The sequence below is a fragment of the Salmo trutta genome, chromosome 19, assembly GCF_901001165.1.
Source record: "Salmo trutta chromosome 19, fSalTru1.1, whole genome shotgun sequence".
Lineage (NCBI taxonomy): Eukaryota > Metazoa > Chordata > Actinopteri > Salmoniformes > Salmonidae > Salmo > Salmo trutta.
The window spans coordinates 32,500,552-32,525,620 of record NC_042975.1 but is presented as its reverse complement, the minus strand read 5'-3'; the positions used below and the strand labels follow the sequence as shown (position 1 = coordinate 32,525,620).

At 42.2% G+C, this 25,069-nt stretch overlaps 1 long non-coding RNA gene across 1 annotated transcript in view; it reads right to left on the bottom strand.

The window, feature by feature from the left end:
• Window positions 1-1,280: 1,280 nt before the first annotated feature.
• Window positions 1,281-25,069, bottom strand: part of LOC115154353 (uncharacterized) — a 47,529-nt gene continuing 23,740 nt past the window's right edge. Inside the window, exon 5 of the long non-coding RNA XR_003867875.1 lies at window positions 1,281-1,401. This is a non-coding gene — a long non-coding RNA (uncharacterized LOC115154353). The remainder of the gene's footprint in view (window positions 1,402-25,069) is intronic.

Genomic DNA, 25,069 nt, shown 5'->3' with positions numbered 1-25,069 from the left:
GAAGCCCTTTTGATTTGGATATGCCGTGTTTATTTGTTTGTTTTTTGGCTCAAGTTTGCTTGCGGCTGTTATTTCTCATCTCTCCTCCGACATGCATGACGTGCTTGAATGGAGTGTTTAGATTGGAATGTATGAAGAAGAAAATACAGGAATACATCTGGAGTAAGTCTCGTACGTTCTCTATTATTGAAGTGGCACTGATCCTTTTCATAACATTATCAGGTATGTATTACTGATGGTCAGCAAGCACTGGCAGACTCCATTTGTTTTGGTTCAAATCTTGGTCTAATTGTGAGGCAAATCTCTTCTGCCAGAACCAATTACCAGACTTATGATTGTTGTTGCTAATAAAAAGAGCAATGACTCGGTAAAACAACTTTTTAAAACTCTGACTTCACAGGACGGGCCTCATCGCCAAACTGCCGCATTTCCTCCAACACATGCCTGAGCAATGTCTTTCCTCCGCCAGCACATATTACTAAGGACCATCCATGCGCAGCTACCCTCCACCCACCAAATGCCCCCACCTCTCCCCCACCCCCGCCTGCCAAACACAGCCAAGAGGAAATGTCTGACAGACATCAAATCCACAGGCATTCCTAGTCTCTCCATGAAAATACCCTAGAGGGAAGACAACTGAGCCTGGGCATTCAAAAGGTACTGTAGAAAACAAGGAAGCAATCCATGTCTTTCTTTTAATATTATTATATATATATTTTTTAACCTAGAGCAGTTGTTTCCCTTCCTCTCCATGTGATGGCCTCTGCTAGCTCTTTCTCTATTGTTCCTTTGTGCTCTACTCACTAATGCTCTACTGACCTTTCACTTTCCTTTTTCCCCCAGTGCTGGGTTGGTATTGGAGCTGGACTCGCTGCACTGCCTCCTGCCTTTATGCACATAGATCATTTCCTGTGGACCTCTCGGCCCTTTCTCTGTCTGACAGTGACTCTAATCCCCTTGGCTGCATACTGCAGCTCACTGCAGCTCACGGCAGCTCCAGTGCCGGCCCTATCACTCTGCCCCAGCCCCAACCCCCTTTTCCAGGTATCCACATTGCTCTCCAGCTGGAAATAACCACTGCCTACACCCGGACCCAGCCCCCGTCAACCCAACTGTTATGCGGAGTGGAACAGGGAAACCCAAGAGCAGACTCAGACGAGGAGACTGGGATGAAGTAACCAAGGTATTTATTGAAACATGGGGGAGATGGAGTGCAGGCCAGGGGAAGCTCGGGTGGGTTGCAGGAAACCAGGTGCGGAGGCTGAGGCTGGAGCGAGAGGGGTTGGGACAGGGTAAGCAGGTCCGGAGGGGAATCCAAGGGAGCAGTAGAGTGGGGAATCCAGGGCAGAGTAGCAGGATGAGGAGACATAGGACTGGAGACAGGAACCAGAGCGGGCAGAACTGTAGTGGAGAGGAAAACCGTGTCAGGCAAGGAAAACAGGCACAACAGGATCTAAATAGTAACAAACGGCTAGAACCGTAGACTGACTGAGCAGAGATTACGATCTGGCAGTGTGGAAGTGGCAGGACTGAGTATTTGCAGAGGTCTTGATTATGGAACAGGTTGCAGGTGGTGGGGGATCTGCTCTAACTCAGCACACCTGTCTCCACCCACACAATCACACACACACACACACAGAGAGAGAGGGAGAGAGCACTGGGGGAGTTGCGGCAGGTCAAGGAGACACAGGATAGGCAGTAGAGGGCGTGGCAGGAGCAGCTGTAACACCAACACTGGGTGAGCAAGAAAAATTTACCCATTAGGATGTGGTTCTGACATCTGTGTATGTGTATGTGGGTGAAAAGAGAGAAAGAGAGTTAGAGTAAAGAGAAATAGGGTCTGCACATTTCACTGTACTCTCGTCTCTGTACAGCAATCTTTGCCTCTTCGGTCATGACATCACTTAGGTTCAACTGAAAAAGTGGATGGATCTGCTAAAGAACATGGAATCCTCCTGTTTACTAGGTGAGCAAGACATGACATCTCCCAGAGAGATATAACTCCTCTCTCAGCCCATGAACACCAACCCCTAAAAAAAGTGATCTGATTCACAGTTAACTAGTATATGCAAACAATATAACCCGGTACAGAAACACATGAACTCTGTATAGGCTAATCTACAGTGACATGTTAATGCTACAGCAGCTCCCTTCCCTCTCAGTGAGAGAGGGTTTCCCCAGCATGGGGCGGCAGGGTGTGGTACAATGCCTGATTTACTGCCACCCTAATGTGGAGCAGAGCTCAAAGAGAGACTCAAGGGGGGCCTGGGATGCACCCTAACCCTGTTTCCCTTCCCTCTTCTTCTCCTCACTCTCTCTCTTCATCTGAGACAACACTGACACTGGTCAGCAGTGGCAGAGTTCCCCTACTGTAATGCATTAGGCTGGTGTCAGGTGCCTAGAGCCAACACATGGCTATTCTAGGTCAGCTTGTTCGTTTACTTTGGGTAGTTGATCAATGAAATAAAGACGTTGGGCCTCTGAACGCTGACAGACGGCAAGGTCAAAGAGATGTGTTTGTTTGTGTGTGAAATACATCAATGAATTATCGAAGTACACACACAGGATCTTAATTTGAGCCAGTTTGCTACAGCAGGAAAATAATCCTGCAGCAACAGGAAATGTTAATTATTATGTGGATTATAATTAATAAATTTATTTTGTAGGAGTTGATACATTTTACATTAGGGCAAATCAAGTCTGATATTTTAAAGTGGAAATTGCTAACTTTAGAGGCCTTTTTAAACCTTGAATAAACTACAAGTTTGCATTTCCTGCTGTGCTCAGCAACAAAAGAGTGATCAAATTAAGGTCCTACATCTGTATCCATGTTTTAATGTAAACCTTGTCCTTTTTTCTAATAGCATCCACGTAATGTACACAGAGAGATTCGATAGAGGCTTTGATATAGCCTATGCTGTAAACATTTAAACCGCCAATTAAAACCATACTTCATTTCACACACGATTTGTTTATGGTGGGTAATGCTGGAGTCACACACCAATCCATGCAATCTTCCCCGTCTCTTCATCCATCTGCTGTGACAGCTAAACTCAGCGCCGCACAAAGATGGACCAAATATTTACTCTCCTTATTGTTCCTTGTGGTGGCCTCCTCCTCCTCTCCTCTGACTCTCTCTCAGCAGGAGGGAATCATAGGTTTATTTCAGGAATCATGAACAAACACTATTTGGCAAGAGTGCTTGCTTGACTCCTTTCCTTGTGTTTTTATTCTCTTTATGTCATAACACCTCTTATAACTGTACTTCCAGTTCAATGGTGTTTATGTTAAAACTGTGTATTGCTGTGGTTATCCAGTTCAAAATATTCATACATCCATACATAGATAACACTATGTTTGAGATAGTTGGCATAATAGAAGAAAGCAGCTTAACCGAGAGGAGAAATGTTATAGCATAATTCATCTTCACAAAACTAATTATCCTCCAGTTTCCAAGTATCAAATCTGTTTCCAAGTATTGCAGAAATGCTAATTGGAAGAGTTTTGACTTGTTTTCCCAAAAGAGACATAGAATTGATAGAAAAACCCAGACTGTTGGTAGGGACGTATAAAACATGTAATCTCCATGGCAACTGAAACACTTCAAGATGGCCATTCAGTAAGGAGAATTCATAATTACATGACCTGCCATGACCACCTCTCCTCAAAGACCCTCATCCTGAAGAGACTGCTCTGAAAGCTGGGCACATCAGAGGACATTACTGCCACCAAATATTGCAGCGAACACAGGAAATACACAGACTATTCTGGCATTTTCAGATGTGTCAATTGCTCGAGAAACATTTACATGAACCGTATTCTAAAATGCCTGCAATCAATTCTGGACTCAACTCAGTTCAAATCTAGAAGAATTTGGTTTCTATTTTTTCTTTGTGATTGCACAAATGATTGTAAAGAGTGCGATGGGATCATTAAATGCCAGGAAGAATTATACTGGTGGGACCATTCTGAACAAAACAAACAGAGATCTCATCTACTTCTGAGCAAAACATAACACTTCAACTCCATAACACTTTTTCTTCTAAATAGTATCCTTTCAAGTGTTTGTGCACTTCACTGGAATAAAGGATAAGGCCTCATTTCATAGGGAGTTCACAAAATCATTTTAATTGACTAAATATTTCCCAATAATATACTCTGCAGGTCCTGATCTTTTGGATCCCTGCTTTTAAAATCTGGCAGCTGATTTCATAGCTGAACCACTTGCATATCTGTTTAATCTAACCCTGGAATGTAATGAAATTCCAAAGATCTGGAAATCAGCATTTGTCCTGCCACTTTTAAAAGGGGGAGATCCAACTCTTTTATATAATTATAGGCCAATCTCAAAGCTGTCACCCCTGGTGAAAATACTTGAAACCCTTGTGAGTGACCAGCTAAAAGAGTTTTTATATACTAACTCTATTTTATCAATGTTCCAATCGGGTTTCAGGAAGAAGCATAGCACAATTACAGCAGCCATGAAGGTTTTAAATGATATCACTGAAGCTCTTGACAAAAAACAGCATTGTGTCTCACTTTTTATTGATCTCTCTAAGGCTTTTGATACAGTTGATCATGCTATACTAAGGCAGAGATTGTCGAGTGTAGGTCTTTCAGAGCATGCAGTTGCATGGTTTGTTAACTATCTGTCTGATAGAACTCAGTGCACTCAATTTGATGGGCTTAGGTCTGTTAAATTGTCTGTCTTAAATGGTGTGCCCCAAGGCTCTGTACTTGGTCCTCTCTTATTCACTATTTATATAAATAATTTAGACAAAAATGTCCAAAATGCACAACTTCATTTTTATGCTGATGATACTGTTATTTACTGTTGTGCTTGATCTCTTACAAAAGCTTTCCAGAACTTGCAAACTGCTTTTAATACTGTTCAACATACCTTGTCTCAATTGAAGCTTATCCTCAATACTGACAAAACTAAACTACTGGTGTTTTCTAAAGCAAGAAATAGACCTCTGAACCTTTCACCTATTACTACCTGTCAGGGCAAGGAGATTGAGGTTGTAACCTCATATAAATATCTTGGAATTTTGATTGATGATGGCCTCTCTTTTAAAATGCATATTCAAATGCATACAAAAAAATTGAAGCTGAAATTAGGATTTTATTTTAGGAATAAGGCTTGTTTTTCTTTTGAAGCCAGAAGGTGGCTAGTATCAGCTACATTTATGCCTTTACTAGACTATGGGGATATTTTATATATGAATGCTTCCGCTCAGTGTTTGAGATCAATTGACACCCTTTACCATGGCACTTTGAGATTTATTTTAAAATGCAAAACCCTCACGCACCACTGCACTTTATATACCAGGGTTGGCTGGCCTTCTCTAGTCACTCGTAGGCTCAGTCACTGGTATACTTTTATTTACAAAGCCATTTTGGGTTTACTACCTTTTTATTTGGGCATTTGTATTGTTCAGAAATGTGGTGGGTACTCTCTTCGTTCGCGGGACTTTATCTTGCTAACTGTTCCAAATGTCCGAACTGAATTTGGTAAAAGGGCTTTTGTGTACTCTGCGCCATCGTCTTGGAACGCCTTACAAAATACTTTTAAACTGGAAGAACTTCCGATTGGTATTTTGAAATCACTGATGAATGATCTTGAGACTGATTCCCTGACATGTCAATGTTTTTAATTTGCTGTTTTTGATTTTGTTATATTCTTTGTTAATTCTATGGTTTTTACTAGATTACTTGTAGTTTTTCATGTTGTTTGTCTGTAATTTTTGTAATGACTTGGCGCTGCCTATCTTGGCCAGGACGCTCTTGAAAAAGAGATTTTAAATCTCAATGAGCCCTTCCTGGTTAAATAAAGGTTAAATAAAAACATAAATAAAAACTCTCCTCCGCAAAGACCTCAATAAATCAGATTATTTTGTCTCGCCCATTTCCTCTTTTCTTTCCTAACAGCAATTGGAGGACAGCCAGCCACAGGGGGGATTGTTTCCCTGTAACCCAGAGTCATAGCATTTAATGTTGGCCTGAGATGTAGCCTTAGCCTAGTGGTCAACTCCCCTCACAACAAAGAGGCTTTATTGGAGTCATCTCCCTGCAGGGAGTTTCTCCTTTTATATTGGGAGAGCTGAGATTAGCTGGTCTGGCCACTGTCCTTTTGTCCTGTTGTAGTTACAAGGTGAGGGCTAACCTAACCCTAACCCAACAGGCTCTGAGGGGTCAGTCCAACCCAGCAGGGTGGCACAGTGGCAGGCCAACACATTCCTCCTAGTTGGGTTCTATAGGCTGGGGTTGTGGCTGAGAGTAACCATCTCTGGTTACTGATCAAAGTCAGGTCTGGTCCCCAGTCAGGCCTGTCCATGGCACACAGCATGAGAGAGGCAGCAGAGTCACACTGACACGCTCAGAAAAACCCTGGTGTGCCTGAGTTTGTCAGCTGACTACAGATTTACTTGAAACAAACACAGCATATGTGTGTGTGTGTGTGTGTGTGTGTGTGTGTGTGTGTGTGTGTGTGTGTGTGTGTGTGTGTGTGTGTGTGTGTGTATGTCAGGGTTTGAGTGTTTGCGTCAGGTTTTGTGTGTGTATATGTATGTGTGTGTGTGTCTGTGAGAGAGAGAGCGAGAGAGAAAGAGACTGCCAGGCAGTGGAACAAGCAACAGATCAGAAACTCCGACATTTTGGTCAATGGCATTAAGAAAAGCCTTCATTTAAGCCCCATTCATATCTGGTTCTAACTTGCGTCCTTTGTCCTGATCTTGTACACATTCTGATTGTGCCCACATTTTTAGACAGGTGTAAACAATCAAAAGATACATTGTGATCTGATTGTAATCAGATTATCCTGCCCACCTCTGTAGGTAGTCAGACACGCATTGTGTTTGGATATCTTACAAGTGTAAATCATAATTATTCCATTCTCTAAACTCATTGACAGGTGGCACCATTGACTGATTACATCAATATGTGTTTTACAATAAATAAATATTATTTTGAAAGAATTGCTGTGATATAACATACATAAGGGAGGTAACAATGTAGACATAGTGGATGGTTAACAGACACATTTTAATACCATGTGTTGACACATTTCTGAAAATGTGGGCACATTCAGAATGTGCCCACAAGATCAGGACAAAGGACTCATGTTAGCACCAAGCATAAATGGGGCTAGAATTTCAGTCTCTCTGGCAGCGCTTGACTGCACTGTTACATCATGCACGGTGAATTAGTGACTTATTATTACTTGCAAAGGGAGGTGACCCGGTGTCAGAGTCAGAAAGTCAGCCACATTCAGCCCTGAGATTTAGCTGTAGCCTCTGTGGTTAACTCTGATCACAGAGGGTCACATCAAGGCCATCCCACATACACAATACAATGAAACACTGAAGTACCCACATGTGGTTTTCAGTAGTAAGAACAGGTGTTTTAACTATATCTCTTCTAGACTGAACAGCGGTCATGTGCTTGTGAAGGTGGTTACAAACACAAACATCTCAAGGATTTTTTTGTGGGTCTTTGAACAGAGCCCCAGCCCAAGGCCAGAGACAGCCAGTCAGGATGGTTGCTGAAGGCCCGTCCCCTCTGCAGCTCTGTTCTGTGGGGAGGATGCCCAAACCACACCAGAGCTCTGTGTTCTATCAGTCACTTTGAATTACCTCTCTCAACATCACCAGGCCAGGGTAGGCTGGGGGCTGTGTGTCCATCCACAGGGCCTGGGAAAACTCAGCAGACCCTTGGTGTCTGGGCACAGAGGCTAGGTTGACCTAATGATCAGATTGAGAGCCAGTGGGGCTGAATAGTTGCACTTCAATAGTTCTAGCCTCCTGTGGCAGCACACAGATACTGGCAAACCTATAATCAACATGAACAGCCAAAACACTATCAGATCATTTGTTATACTCAAATTTCCCATTGGCTGTGCTAGCTAGGTTGGCTAAAACTGCACCAGGGGGTAAATTCCCTGTAAACTCCCCTAGGTTGACCCTTCCCACCGCCCGCAACCACAGGGATATCCAAAGGGTGGTGCGATTAGCCCAACGCCCCATTGGGGGCATACTGCCTGCCTTCCAGGACATCTACAGATACCGGTGTCACAAGAAGGCCAAGAATATCATCAAGGACCTCAGCCACTTGAGCTACGGCCTGTTCATCCTCCTACCAGTCGGAGACAGTACAGGTGCGTCAAAGCTGGGACTGAGAGACTGATAAACAGCGTCTATCTCCAGACCATCATACTGTTAAACAGTCATCACTATCCGGCCTCCGCTCAGTACTCTACCCTGCACCTTAGAGACTGCTGTCCAATGTACAGAGAGTCATTAAACACTGGTCACTTTAATAATGGTTACCCACTTAATATGTTTAAACTGTATTCTAGTCATGGCTCATCCTATATACAGTGCCTTAAGAAAGTATTCATGAACTAAGACTTATTCCATATTTTGTTGTGTACAGCCTGAATTCAAAATGGACTATATATCTATATTCTTTCTCACAAACAATACCCCATAATGACAAGGTGAAAACATGTTTTTAGAAATGATTGAAAATGAAATGCAGAAAGTACGTAACTATTCACACCCCTGAGTCAATACTTTGTAGAAGCACCTTTGGCTGTGATTACAGCTTTGAGTCATCTTGGGTATGTCTGTATAAACTCTAGACATCTGGATTTGGGGATTACTCAAGCTCTGTTAAGTTACATGGAGAGTGGCAGGGAACAGCAATCTTCAAGTCTTTCCACAGATTTTCATTGAGATTCAAGTCTGGGCTTTGGCTGGGCCACACGGACATTTTAGTTCTGAAGTCATTCCAGTGTTGCTTTGGCTGTAAGCTTCAAGATTGTTTTGATCATGCGGACTGGGATATGTTCAGAGCAGCTTCAGAAAACAATATCTACACATATACCAATACGGCGAATGAGTTTATCAGGAAGTGCATAGGAGTTGTTGTACCCACTGTGACTATTAAAACCTACCCCAACCAGATAGATGGATAGATGGGAGCTTTCAAGCAAAACTGAAAGTGTGAACCACCGCATTTAACCAGGGCAAAAAGACTGGGAATATGGAAGAATACAAACAGTGTAGTTATTCCCTCCGCAAAGCAATCAAGCGGGCTAAACGTCGGTATAGGGATAAAGTTGAGTCCCAGTCAACGGCTCAGACACAAGACCGTACAGTGAGGGAAAAAAGTATTTGATCCCCTGCTGATTTTGTACGTTTGCCCATATAATTTTAATGGTAGGTTTATTTGAACAGTGAGAGACAGAATAACAACCAAAAAAATCCTGAAAAACGCATGTCAAAAATGTAATAAAATTATTTGCAATCACGAATTAGAAAAGGAAAACCAGCCACATCGCGGACACCGACATCTTGCTTCCGGACAAGCTGAACACCTTCTTCACTCGCTTTGAGGATAATACAGTGCCACCGACGTACTTTAAGACAGGCAATTCGGAAAATGTCAAGAATTTTGAAAGTTGCTTCAAGTGCAGTCGCAAAAACCATCAAGCCTAAATAAATGCTTCACAGAGTTCAAGTAACAGACACATCTCAACATCAACTGTTCAGAGGAGACTGCGTGAATCAGGCCTTCATGGTCAAATTGCTGCACAGACACCACTACTAAACGATACCAATAAGAGAAAGAGACTTGCTTGGAACAAGAGCAATGGACATTAGACCGGTGGAAATCTGTGCTTTGGTCTGATGAGTCCAAATTTGAGACACAGAGTAGGTGAACGGATGATCTCTGCATGTGTGGTTCCCACCGTGAAGCATGGAGGAGGTGGGATGGTGTGGGGGTGCTTTGCCCTGTCAGTGATTTATTTACAATTCAAAGCACACTTAAACAGCATGGCTACCACAGCATTCTGCAGCAATACGCAATCCCATCTGGTTTGCGCTTAGTGGGACTATCATTTGTTTTTCAACACAACAATGACGCAACACACCTGCAAGCTGTGTAAGGACTATTTGACCAAAAAGGAGAGTGATGGAGTGCTGCATCAGATGACCTGGCCTCCACAATCAACCAACCTTAACACAATTGGGATGAGTTGGACCGCAGAGGGAAAGAAAAGCAGCCAACAAATACTCAGCGTATGCGGGAACTCCTTCAAGACTGTTGGAAAAGCATTCCAGGTGAAGCTGATTGAGAGAATGCCAAGAGTGTGCGAAGCTGTCATTAAGGCAAAGGGTGGCTACTTTGAAGAATCTCAAATATAAAATATATTTTGATTTGTTTAACACTTTTTTGGTTACTACATGATTCCATATGTGTTATTTCATAGTGCTGATGTCTTAACTATTATTATACAATGTAGAAAATAGTAAAAATAAAGAGAAACACTTGAATGAGTAGGTGTGTCCAAACCTTTGACTGGTACTGTACTTTATGCCTCATCACAATTATATCTCGGAGATCTATGGACAGTTCTTTGGACTTCATGGTACAGTTTCTGCTCTGACATGCACTTTCAACTGTGGGACTTTATAAAGACAGGTGTGTTTATTTCCAAATCATGTCCAAACAATTGAATTGGCCACAGGTGGACTCCAATCAAGATGTAGTGACAAGGAAATTAGATGCACCTGAGCTCAATATGGAGTGTCATAGCAAAGAGGTGTGAATACTTATGTAAATTAGATATTTATGTATTTAATTTTCAATACATTTACAAAAATGCATAAAAACAGGTTTCCACCTTGTCATTATGGGGTATTGTGTGTAGATGGCTGAAACAATTTATATTTAATCCATTTTGAATTCAGGCTGTAACAACAAAATGTGGAATAAGTCAAGCAGTGTGAACACTTTCTGAACGTACTGTAACTACTGCAGTACACACCTTTTTTTTCTTCACATACTGTCTACACACACCATTCACATATATACACTGAGTGTACAAAACATAAGCAACACCTTCCTAATATTGCCCTCAGAATAGTCTCAATTTGTTGGGGCATGAACTCTAAAAGGTGTCGAAAGCGTTCCACAGGGATGCTGGCCCATGTTGACATCAATGCTTTGCACAGTTGTGTCAAGCCGGCTGGATGTCCTTTGGGTGGTGGACCATTCTTGATACACACAGGAAACTGTTGAGTGTGAAAAACCCAGCCGCATTGCTGTTCTTGACACACTCAAACCAGGGCGCCTGGCACCTACTACCATACTCCATTCAAAGGCACTTCAATCTTTTGTCTTGTCCATTCACCCTCTGAATGGCACACATACACAATCCATGTCTCAATTGTCTCAAGGCTTAAAAATTATTCTTTATCCTGTCTTTTCCCATTCATCTACACTGATTGAAGTGGCGACAGGTGACATCAATAAGGGATCATAGCTTTTACCTGGATTCACCTGGTCAGTCTATGTTATGGAAAGGGCATATGTTCCTAATGCTTTGTACACTCAGTGTATATATTCATATTCCATACTCTAAGCTAATTTCCTGCAATTCTATCCATTTTGCCATGGGGTTTTGTACTGTGTATTAAAATACTGCATTCTTGATTTAGCTCAATCTATTATTTCTACTACTGTATATTGCATTATAGTTACACTGTTTATATACACCACATATTTATTTATTTACAGGATTCTTGACATAGCTCACTCTAAAATATCTACTGCTGTACATGCCATTCTTAGTATAGCTTTACCTTTGGATTATTGTTACATTTGGGCTCCCGAGTGGCGCAGCGGTCACTGCAGTCACTGCGCAGCGGTCACTGCATCTCAGTGCAAGAGGTATCACTACAGTCCCTGGTTTGAATCCAGGCTGTATAACATCCGGCCATGATTGGGAGTCCCATTGGGCAGCACACAATTGGCCCAGTGTCGTCCGGGTTTGGCCAGGGCAGGCCGTCATTGTAAATAAGAATTGGTTCTTAACTGGCTTGCCTACTTAAATAAAAACATTGCTATTTGAATTGTTAATTGGATTCGTTCTGACATTCCTTGATAATTTTGTATTATTTGTGTACTTGTTTGACATTATACTGCATTGTTACGAGCTAGTAACATAAGCATTTCGCTGCATCCGCTATAACTGAACAGCGGCCTGCGTTCACGGAATTGTGCTCTGCTGCCTGGGGCCTGTTGTGTTGCTAAAGACACAGCTAATTGGTGTCATCAAACCAAATGTATGGGTTCTAATGGTCTGGTAGAAATTATGCCTTGTAAATCAGGCAGGGCGGGAGGAGAAGAATGTTATCCCTGCATGACATGGCAGGCGTTCAGAATATTCAGAAAGTTTTCGAGTGGAACGTTGGAAACCGCAACCTGAATGACATCATTCTGCTGTAAAACTGGATCGACATTTGTTTGAGTTGAGTGTGCATGTACGATTCACAAGAAGCCCTTTTTGGGGATATGTGTTTCTTTTCTGAACGCTGTAATGGAAAGAGTTTACTTCCTTGTGGCTAGACTCAGTGTGATTGTGTCGCTGTGTGGTTATAGCCAGATGGCTAGAGTCAGTGTGTCTGTTTGAGGAGTGACTTCTCTGAGTCTATTGGTGGGTAAAAGGCATGTGTTAAGTACATTACAGTAGATACAGTGCCTTCAGAAAGTATTCACACTCCTTGACATTTTCCACATTTTGTTTTACAGCCTGAATTTAAAATGGATTAAATTGAGATTGTGTCACTGATCTACACACAATACCCCATAATGTCAAAGTCGAAAGTATTCAATCCTTTAGTTATGGCAAGCCTAAATCAGTTCAGGAGTACAAATTTGCTTAACGAGTCACATAATAAGTTGCATGGGCTCACTCTCTGTGCAATAATAGTGTTTTACAGGATTTGACTAACCCATCTCTGTACCCCACACATACAATTATCTGTAAGGTCCGTAAGTCAAATAGTGAATATCAAGCACAGATTCAACCACAAAGACCAGGGATGTTTTCCTATGGTATGCAAAGAAGAGCACCTATTGGCAGATGAGTAAAAAAAAGCAGACATTAAATATCCCTTTGAGCATGGTGCAATTAATAATTTTACACTTTGGATGGTGTATCGATACACCCCGTCACAACAAAGATACAAGAACACTTCCTAAATCAGTTGCCGGTTGGATGGATCAACAACATTGAAGTTACTCCACAATACTAACATAAATGACAGAATGAAAAGAAGGAAGCCTGTACAGAATAAAAATATTCATCCCATAAAACACGCATCCTGTTTACAATAAGGCAGTAAAGTAATACTGCAAAAAATGTAGTGTTATGTTTGGGACAAATCCAACACAACACATCCAGCACAAAATATGAAGAGTATCACTCTTCATATTTTCAAGAATGGTGGTGGCTGCATCATGTTATGGGTATTCTTGTAATCGGCAAGGATTAAGGTGTTTTTTAGGATAAAAATAAATGGAATAGAGCTAAGCACAGGCAAAATCCTAGAGGAAAACCTGTTTCAGTCTGCTTTCCAACAGACACTGGGGGAAAAAATGTACCTTTCAGAAGGACAATAACCTTAAACACAAAGCCAAATATATACTGGAGTTGCTTACCAAGTTGACATTGACTCAGGGAGTTGAATACTTACAGTGCATTCGGAAAGTATTCAGAACCCTTCCCTTTTTCCACATTTTGTTACGTTACAGTCTTATAATAAAATGGATTAAATAAAAAAATTAAATGGGAAAGTTTATTTCTGGAGCTGACCATAAATTGTGTTTTGGGAGCTGCTTACCGTCTGCACTCGGGCTCTGTATGTGGGTGTGTCTGTATATGTGGATCGTTCGTCCGATGGATCCGCATGGGTTGATGGACACCTCCAGCAGAATTTTATTCTGACATATGCTATGGACTAGGGCATCTCGAAGATATTCCCTACAGTCCTACACTGGACTGATGGCAGATTTTAGGAAAGGGATATGGACACCGGCCATGGAGCTGGCAGATATGTTCACATTTGGTTAGATTTACCAGTTTTATTTAGATGGAAGATGGAAGCTAAATGCGGTAGATCTATAGCTAGTTAACGTTAGCATGGAGGTAGTAAGCTAGCTCTTTCAGTTACCCAGTTCACTTCCATGCCAGTGATAATGCTGGTACTGCTGGCTGTTTGAGATGCTTAAGAAGCCACGTTAATGGTAGGGACACCATACACTTTGAGAAACAACTTCTTGCTGAAGCCCTACTTCCATTGTTGATAGCCGTGGAAGTTCTCAGGGTTGAAATGTACCCCGCAGATTGACAAGTAGACACCCAATTTGCCCGCCTCCATCTGACAAATGTATCCCGCTTTTTACGTTTTTCATTCACCGTGTGACGCTGACCCCAGGGCGTTGTTAGAGCTGATTTGGAGAAAACCGATAGTTTGAAGGCATGTATGACAGAAAGAGTATCTGGTTAACATGGAGACGGCCTGATTCACTGACTAAACGTCTCGTCAAAGAGATCACATGTATTTTGTGAGATAGCAATCAAGACAGGGTAACCAAATTGCTTCAGAAGATAATAAACCATGTTTCTTGTTACTATTACTTTCTAGCATGTCAATATAGTTTACAGAGTAGCTAGCTAGCTAACTAGCCCACTAGCTTTGTAGCTTTGGATTGCGCACCTTCCTGTTTAGCTAGCTAAGTAACTGGTGGATGTTTTCATTTTGAAACCAACTTTCACCTTCACAAATGCTGTTTACATTGATGTCCATACTGAATGAAGCCGTTAAGTGACCTCATAGGCACCCTTAACGCTTTCAGTTAATTTAAGGAGGAAATTCATCTTTAAATGTTTTGTGTGACTGACTTACAGTTAAGGAAACTTTTTAAGGGAAAAGATAAGGGGGCAATTAACTTAAAGGGTTTTATGCAACCGGCCCAGACACTCAAGTATGCAGCTGGTACCACTCAACCTAGGATCCGAGTCAGGGTTGTGTGTTGACATAAGGCTCAGTAAAATAAGCCTAGTTTAGTTATAATGCTGCTCGGACAGGACGACGAAGAGGGTGTTCATAATGAGTGTACATTTCTCAAGAAATGTGTGTCCTACACTTCAGGGGTCAGTTGCAACAGTTGGGCATTAAAAAATTGGTCTTAAATGCTAGGTTGGGTGCAGCTACTGTACGTCTGACATGGATAAGAATTTACACCTGTTGCACCAACCAAAAATAAGTTGAAGTCCGGCGAAAGCAGTGAGCGTTCATGAGATTTGATGCTTCATAATGATGGTTGCTAGGCAGCACCCATTACTAGGCTGTTACCATCCTCGTGGCAGTTCTAAACTTTGCGAGGCATGTCCCGTCACTTCGCAAAGCCTACCACTATGCATGCACGTTTTTTTTTACCACAACTGGACAATCAATAATTACTGTTGGATGGTATATCACTGAAGTACCAAAATATTGGAATAAAGTAGGCTAATGCCATTGAAGGAATATATCATATTGTTGCTTACTGAAACTGCCAAAGTCATTCAACCGTTTTAATAACTTTAAAGCAATAGCCGTGTGTGGTCAAATATAATTTCATGATGATAATCTTTAGTCTAGTTTGCTCGTCTAACAGTGTTATCAGAACATATATAACAGGTGGATTATTTAGCTCTTCACTCGTGTAGTAGCCTAGCCTGTATACCGTCTAAAACCCTTTGACTTGTCCGATAATCAATCAATGTGATTTCTTTTCACTGAATCTCCATCCTTATATTTGGTTATTTGACTCTTGTCTGGGCAAATGAGTGGAGGTGGCAGCTCATCTATTCTTTACTTATTCATGTCTGATCAGACACATTTAGTATGCTATAATGTAGCATAAATTAAGTGTATTATTTTTGCTATTCTCGAAAAGCCTGCGGAGGTTGTGAAATATGAAAAGGAGACATCATTTTAAAAATACAGATTGCTATTATTTTCTCTGCATGAAAGAAGATAGTCCCAATTTAACACCCTGTGCTTGCTCCCTACTAGGCATAGCCCAGGCGTAGCTCATAGAAGGGCTTACACCCAGGTGGTGCAACACGTGTCATTTTTAGGTCGGGCATAGAGAAATTTAATGTTGAGCTAAATGTTAAAAAATAAATACAAATCATTTCAGAGTTTTTAAAAGGAACAGAAAGGAACGATATGAACCAGTACTTTTTGGCGTTCGAAACAGTTCAGATCTTTATTTTGCTGGTCGGAACAATGGAACGGAACAAAAAAATATATAGAATAATGGTTCTGTTCATAACTAAACGATTGGAAAATAATTTTGGTTCCAACCCCTGGACTCTATGCCATTAAAGGTCTTTGGTTTCAGGCCAGGCCCTGAATGGTCAACATGCTGCAGGGGGCTGAGTGGCTCCCCGATCTCCTTCAGAGCCCAGAGGTCAATCAGATCAATGCTGCCATGTGACCTCCCCTCCTTGACCCTTGAAGCACCTCACTTCACTAGCCCATATCTCTGGCATCAAGGCCCAGCCACACCACACAAGGAGCTCTGCCTGGTACAGTACTTGGACCCCAGAGATACTAACATGCAGGGAATGGATGCAGTTTGGAACACTGAACTGTTCGGAACTGACATCTACTTAAAAAATCCATCAAACCTTTGAAACATATATGCAAAATATTGAAAACACACAAGCAATACTGCTCATTCAGTCCGTAATTATAGGGTTTGTATGTTTACAGATGTACTGTACTTCTATCTGCAGACAGACTGCCAGGGGAGACAGGCTCCATGCTCTCAGTGGCTGTGACCCTCAGCTAGCAGGGGCCTCCTTTGAAGCCCCTGGGCCACAGCCGCGGGAAGTAGTTTGGGGCTTGGGGGGTGCTGCAGAAAAAAATATATATTGGTCTGCTAATACAGGACTAGGAAAGGCCCAGTGCACTACTTTTGTGATTTTTTTAAAAACTAAATGTATTTGAGTGTTTACCAGCATTTGTAACTTGAGTCTGATAATTATCTGTACAAAACAGTTCATCTGATAATACTTGTGGAATATATAAATACTTGCTTGAACTGTGTTTCTTGAAATACTTTGCAAATACAACTTCTTTCTATGTGAAAACCAAAATGGTCTATTCATTCCTTTTTGGTAGACACTTATCTAGAATAACTTTTTGCATACATTTTCATACTTTTTCGTACTGGTGCCCCATGGGAGTCAAACCCACCACCCTAGCATTGCAAGCACCATGCTCTACCAACTGAGCCACATCATCACAAATCACTTGATGTCTCAATGTACTCAATTAATGTATTGGTCATTGTTTTTCTTCATGGTGATGGAAAGTCTACAGGTACAAACCTAGATAACCAGCCTATGTACAATACAGTAATGTACATTTACATTAAGTGGTTTGTCAGAATGGTAAATGAATACTGCACAAAAAGTGGTTGTTTTCAATGTTATTTGATCAAGAAATATATTTAATTTGAAGTGGATGTTTTGTGTCTTTGCCCATAACTTTGCAACTTTTGATGTAAATATTTGAGGACAGGGTTAAGTTCTTTCTGGATTCCATTAGAATGACAATTTCAGAGAAAGGGACAGGGCAACAACTCTTACAATTCCAATGATTGAATCCTGCAAAATACAGTTTTAAATTATACAACTACCTTTTTTACCTGCGCTACAGACATCTATATAGGTCCGCCAATACTAGTGCAGGCCCAGTGCGCTACTTTTGTGCAAAGAGTAGCACCCTCAGCACCCTTACTTCCCATGGGTATGCCCAGGGCATCAAGATCTAAGTTGTCTTTCATTGCAGGAAAATTGATAGGTCAGGTGTCTGACTGCGGTGGCCTGTTGTTAGCCCTGTGACAGACAATCTTATCTGCCTAGCTTTAATTTGGACCATGACATCTCCAGCCAACCAATCCTGTCCTGTCTGCCTCTTGTCTTCACCCTGCAGCCCTGATGCCTTGCCTTTTCTCAGTCCCCTGCTGGCTGAGGAGATCTTAGAAATATAATTACGACAACTGCAATTCCCATTCAAGTCAGATATCTGACAATGAATGAATGATAGAGAACCATGGAGCATATTTACATTGGTTTCTATTAAACTAAGTGAATTGTCTGATCACATTAAAAGCTTGTCTGAAACTCCTCATAAAAAGCCCTCAACTTTATCCCCTGTTCCCGAACACAATGTGAAACTGATCGACTGAAGCAATTGAGCCTTACATTTGCATAAGTGAGAACTGGCCTCTTAACTGTTTTTCACAAAAGGCTCTAAAGAAAACCTGTTTTGAAAAACTTTGAAATGTTCGGTCTCACACTAAGCCTGGAAAATGATACTACTGTGACTGGAAGTCCTTGAGAAATGTCTTTTGGATTTATCTTTTCAGACCAAAACTCATAGCGTGGCTCCAAGCTGTCTAATCTCTTTCTCTATGACTATCAAAGTAAAGACTGTTTTATGAAACCCACTCATGTCACTTTTAAACTGTTGGTCATACATCAAAATCAATCACCAATAATGGAGAGTATATAGTTGCGTAAAAATGCAATAAAATGTCCTGTTGAACCATTTCTGCCCTTAATGTCTGAGCATATCATGTTTGTGTCTTGTCATTACTGTCCACTAACAAGTAGGCATTCATCCCACCACATGACCTCAAGGAGAAACTGCTTAGTTATCACTCAACATCAACCCAGATCCTACCCTGCCATTGGGCCCCATGGGCTCCGCCAGCCAGATCCTGCCCTGCCATTGGGCCCCATGGGCTCCGCCAGCCAGATCCTGCCCTGCCATTGTGCCCCCCCCATGTTAAAGAATCTGTTAATAATTTACAGGACGCACAAAAGTAAATCACCAAAGCAAGAATCCAAAGCCATGAAACCATGGCACTCCAGTTCTTTGGTGGAGCAGATATGGGCATTCAATTTCTATTGAGCTTTATAAGGCTCATTACATTTATTAATTAAAAAAAATTGATATTTGATGTCGAAGTGTGGATCATGTAATCTCACACAACAAAGGACAGCTCTGATCGATAAAAGGGTAAAAGACAAACGTTTATAGGCCACAGTTCACTTGTGTTGGCCAACCATTTCACACGCACACAATAACCAGGCCTCAATACTGGGCTCTTCTTACATGACCTGTTGGACATACTGCAGCCCATTGAGCCAAGTGGGGAAGAAGTAACTATGATGAAATATATATATATATATATATACACTGCTCTAAAAAATAAAGAGAACACTTAAACAACACAATATAAATCCAAGTCAATCACACTTCTGTGAAATCAAACTGTCCACTTAAGAAGCAACACTGATTGACAATAAATTTCACATGCTGTTGTGCAAATGGAATAGACAACAGGTGGAAATTATAGGCAGTTAGCAAGACACCCCCAATAAAGGAGTGGTTCTGCAGGTGGAGACCACAGACCACTTCTCAGTTCCTATGCTTCCTGGCTGATGTTTTGGTCACTTTTGAATGCTGGCGGTGCTTTCACTCTAGTGGTAGCATGAGACGGAGTCTACAACCCACACAAGTGGCTCAGGTAGTGCAGCTCATCCAGGATAGCACATCAATGCAAGCTGTGGCAAGAAGGTTTGCTGTGTCTGTCAGCGTAGTGTCCAGAGCATGGAGGCGCTACCAGGAGACAGGCCAGTACATCAGGAGACGTAGAAGAGGCCGTAGGAGGGCAACAACCCAGCAGCAGGACCGCTACCTCTGCCTTTGTGCAAGGAGGAGCACTGCCAGAGCCCTGCAAAATGACCTCCAGCAGGCCACAAATGTGCATGTGTCTGCTCAAACGGTCAGAAACAGACTCCATAAGGGTGGTATGAGGGCCCGACATCCACAGGTGGGGGTTGTGCTTACAGCCCAACACCGTGCAGGACGTTTGGCATTTGCCAGAGAACACCAAGATTGGCAAATTCGCCACTGGCGCCCTGTGCTCTTCACAGATGAAAGCAGGTTCACACTGAGCACATGTGACAGACGTGACAGAGTCTGGAGACGCCGTGGAGAACGTTCTGCTGCTTGCAACATCCTCCAGCATGACCGGTTTGGCGGTGGGTCAGTCATGGTGTGGGGTGGCATTTCTTTGGGGGGCCGCACAGCCCTCCATGTGCTTGCCAGAGGTAGCCTGACTGCCATTAGGTACCGAGATGAGATCCTCAGACCCCTTGTGAGACCATATGCTGGTGCAGTTGGCCCTGGGTTCCTCCTAATGCAAGACAATGCTAGACCTCATGTGGCTGGAGTGTGTCAGCAGTTCCTGCAAGAGGAAGGTATTGATGCTATGGACTGGCCCGCCCGTTACCCAGACCTGAATCCAATTGAGCACATCTGGGACATTATGTCTCGCTCCATCCACCAACGCCACGTTGCACCACAGACTGTCCAGGAGTTGGCGGATGCTTTAGTCCAGGTCTGGGAGGAGATCCCTCAGGAGACCATCTGCCACCTCATCAGGAGCATGCCCAGGCGTTGTAGGGAGGATATATAGGCACGTGGAGGCCACACACACTACTGAGCCTCATTTTGACTTGTTTTAAGGACATTACATCAAAGTTGGATCAGCCTGTAGTGTGGTTTTCCACTTTAATTTTGAGTGTGACTCCAAATCCAGACCTCCATGGGTTGATAAATTGGATTTCCATTGATTATTTTTGTGTTATTTTGTTGTCAGCACATTCAACTATGTAAAGAAAAAAGTATTTAATAAGATTATTTCTTTCATTCAGATCTAGGATGTGTTGTTTAAGTGTTCCCTTTATTGTTTTGAGCAGCATATATATATATATATATATATATATATATATATATATATACACACAGTGTGGGAAAAAAATAGATAAAAATATTTGATCCCCTGCTGATTTTGTATGTTTGCCCACTGACAAAGAAATTATCAGTCTATAATTTTAATGTTAGGTTTATATGAACAGTGAGAGACAGAATAACAACAAAAATATTGAGAAAAACACATGTCAAAAATGTTATAAATTGATTTGCATTTTAATGAGGGAAATAAGTATTTTACCCCCTCTCAATCAGAAAGATATCTGGCTCCCAGGTGTCTTTTATACAGGAAACGAGCTGAGATTAGGAGCACACTCTTAAAGGGAGTGCTCCTAACCGCAGCTTGTTACCTGTACAAAAGACACCTGTCCACAGAAGCAATCAATCAATCAGATTCCAAACTCTCCACCATGGCAAAGACCAAAGAGCTCTCCAAGGATGTCAGGGACAAGATTGTAGACCTACACAAGGCTGGAATGGGCTACAAGACCATCGCCAAGCAACTTGGTGAGAAGGTGACAACATTTGGTACGATTATTCGCAAATGGAAGAAAAACAAAGGAACTGTCAGTCTCCCTCGGCCTGGGGCTCCATGCAAGATCTCACCTCGTGGAGTTGCAATGATCATGAGAACGGTGAGGAATCAGCCCAGAACTACATGGGAGGATCTTGTAAATGATCTCAAGGCAGCTGGGACCATAGTCACCAAGAAAACAATTGGTAACACACTACGCCGTGAAGGACTGAAATCCTGCAGCGCCCGCAAGGTCCCCCTGCTCAAGAAAGCACATATACATGCCCGTCTGAAGTTTGCCAATGAACATCTGAATGATTCAGAGGACAACTGGTGAAAGTGTTGTGGTCAGATGAAACCAAAATGGAGCTCTTTGGCATCAACTCAACTCGCCGTGTTTGGAGGAGGAGGAATGCTGCCTATGACCCCAAAAACACCATCTCCACCGTCAAACATGGAGGTGGAAACATTATGCTTTGGGGGTGTTTTTCTGATAAGGGGACAGGACAACTTCACCGCATCATTTGACGGGGCCATGTACTGTCAAATCTTGGGTGAGAACCTCCTTCCCTCAACCAGGGCATTGAAAATGGGTCGTGGATGGGTATTCCAGCATGACAATGACCCAAAACACACGGCCAAGGCAACAAAGGAGTGGCTCAAGAAGAAGCACATTAAGGTCCTGGAGTGGCCTAGCCAGTCTCCAGACCTTAATCCCATAGAAAATCTGTGGAGGGAGCTGAAGGTTCGAGTTGCCAAACGTCAGCCTCGAAACCTTAATGACTTGGAGAAGATCTGCAAAGAGGAGTGGGACAAAATCCCTCCTGAGATGTGTGCAAACCTGGTGGCCAACTACAAGAAACGTCTGACCTCTGTGATTGCCAACAAGGGATTTGCCACCAAGTACTAAGTCATGTTTTGCAGAGGGGTCAAATACTTATTTCTCTCATTAAAATGCAAATCAATTTATAACATTTCTGACATGCGTTCTTCTGCCTCTCACTGTTCATATAAACCTACCATTAAAATTATAGACTGATCATTTCTTTGTAAGTGGGCAAACGTACAAAATCAGCAGGGGATCAAATACTTTTTTCCCCCACTGTACATATATACATACAGGATTGACCACAAGTTCTCAATGGGATTAAGGTCTGGGGAGTTTCCTGGCTATGGACCCAAAATATCGATGTTTTGTTCCCCGAGCCACTTAGTTATCAATTTTGCCTTATGGCAAGGTGCTCCATCATGCTGGAAAAGGCATTGTTCTTCACCAAACTGTTCCTGGATGGTTGGGAGAAGTTTCTCTCGGAGGATGTTTTGGTACCATTCTTTATTCATGGCTGTGTTCTTAGGCAAAATTGTGAGTGAGCCCACTCCCTTGGCTGAGAAGCAACCCCACACATAAATGTTCTCAGGATGCTTTACTGTTGGCATGACACAGGACTGATGGTAGCGTTAACCTTGTCTTCTCCGAACAAGCTTTTTCCGGATGCCCCTAACAATCGGAAAGGGGATTCATCAGAGAAAATGACTTTACCCCAGTCCTCAGCAGTCCATCCCTGTACCTTTTGCAGAATATCAGTCTGTCCCTGATGTTTTTCATGGAGAGAAGTGGCTTCTTTGCTGCCCTTCTTGACACCAGGCCATCCTCCAAAAGTCTTCGCCTTACTGTGCGTGCAGATGCACTCACACCTGCCTGCTGCCATTCCTGAGCAAGCTCTGTACTGGTGGTGCCCCGATCCCGCAGCTGAATCAACTTTAGGAGACGGTCCTGGCGCTTGCTGGACTTTCTTGGGCGCCCTGAAGCCTTCTTCACAACAATTGAACCGCTCTCCTTGAAGTTCTTGATGATCCGATAAATGGTTGATTTAGGTGCAATCTTACTGGCAGCAATATCCTTGTCTGTGAAGCCCTTTTTGTGCAAAGCAATGATGACGGCACGTGTTTCCTTGCAGGTAACCATGATTGACAGAGGAAGAACAATGATTCCAAGCACCACCCTCCTTTTGAAGCTTCCAGTCTGTTATTCGAACTCAATCAGCATGACAGAGTGATCTCCAGCCTTGTCCTCATCAACACTCACACCTGTGTTAATGAGAGAATCACTGGCATGATGTCAGCTGGTCCTTTTGTGGCAGGGCTGAAATGCAGTGGAAATGTTTTTTGGGGATTCAGTTCATTTGCATGGCAAAGAAGAACTTTGCAATTAATTGCAATTCATCTGATCACTCTTCATAACATTCTGGAGTATATGCAAATTGCCATCATACAAACTGAGGCAGCAGACTTTGTGAAAATTAATATTTGTGTCATTCTCAAAACTTTTGGCCACAACTGTATATACACACTGTATATATACTGAATATACAAAACATTCTCTCAAGGCTTAAAATGAATTCTTTAACCTGTCTCCTCCCCTTCATCTACACTGATTGAATTAGATTTAACAAGTGACATCAATAAGGGATCATACCTTCCACCTGGATTCACCTGGTCAGTCTATGTCACGGAAAGAGCAGGTCTTCCTAATGCTTTGTACACTCGGTGTATATATTGAAAGAAATACATGTACAGTAAGAGTACGTCCTTTTTAGAAAGTCAAGCGATTATTTCTGTGTAAAATCCTTCTTGAAAATCTGTATAATCTTTTCTGGTCTCCTCCATATGGTGCAACGGGTCTGAGCAGCAGTGTGGCTAATAGCAAGATCCTTATCATTCAGTGAACAGAACTGTCTCTCCATTACCTGTCTCAGAGACCAACAGCAGCCCGCACTCAGCTAATGGCCAGAAGAACCAGCTACTGTATTACCTGTCTACACAACATGCCATCCACTCCTGAGAGCCATTTATCTGACCAGCTTTACCACTGATGCATAACACAATATGGCCAGTAGAAGCATGGCTCGGTGGCACATTCTAACATATTGCTCATAGGAACTGTGGTGAATAACAAAGCAATACATTATATTATATTCCTTGTTTTTAATCATAAAACTCAAAAATGTTGTGTGCTGTGTTTCATATTTACAGTGTGGTCCAACTCTTTTTATCATGTAGTATTATTGACAAAGACATTTTCCCAGGGCAACATTTATTTGATATTGTGCAATACATTTTTTAACCGTGAACAAAATTTACAGTGAAGCCATTTTGTGAAGCCATTTACAGTGAAGCCATTCATTGCACATTAGCCTTCCATCAACTAATCTAAGGGACTCATAAAGTAATTCCCATATTGCCATTTGAATTACGATGAATGGTTATTTAAAAGTCTTGACACGAAATGTCAAAAGTAAGTGTAAACATTCACATACATTTAACACCACATTAAGATCCTATCACATCTCGCTGGCACCTACTTATGAAACACAGTCTTCACTTATGTAATCTGTTCCACACAGGGTTACTGTAGCTTCCTCATTATTTTCCTTGTCTGTGAAAACCCAGGGAATGAGGTGCTTGTTCCTGTACTGATTGTTTTACAATGATAAGATGATAAACTTGAGGACTCTTGAGGGATTTTTCACCAGGCCCGGTTGTGCCAGCAAGGTGACACACAAGGAGGGCATTGAACAGCTACCACCCTCTGCCTCCCACCTCTACACATCAGCATCACCCATCCACACACACTCCTGTCCTTTTAGTTGTGTATGAGTCCAAATGGACTCAGCTAAATGATTGTTCTATACGGCCTCTGCTTTGGACTAGGATGTGGAGGGGTTGTAGCAACAGGGTTGGCAGGCTGTGGACAAACATAAAGCTATACTGTCTCCACTGAACTCTGGCAAAAACCAGTCCATTTTATTCTGAGCGCAGTATAAATATTTTGACTAGGCAATTCACAGGCATTCTC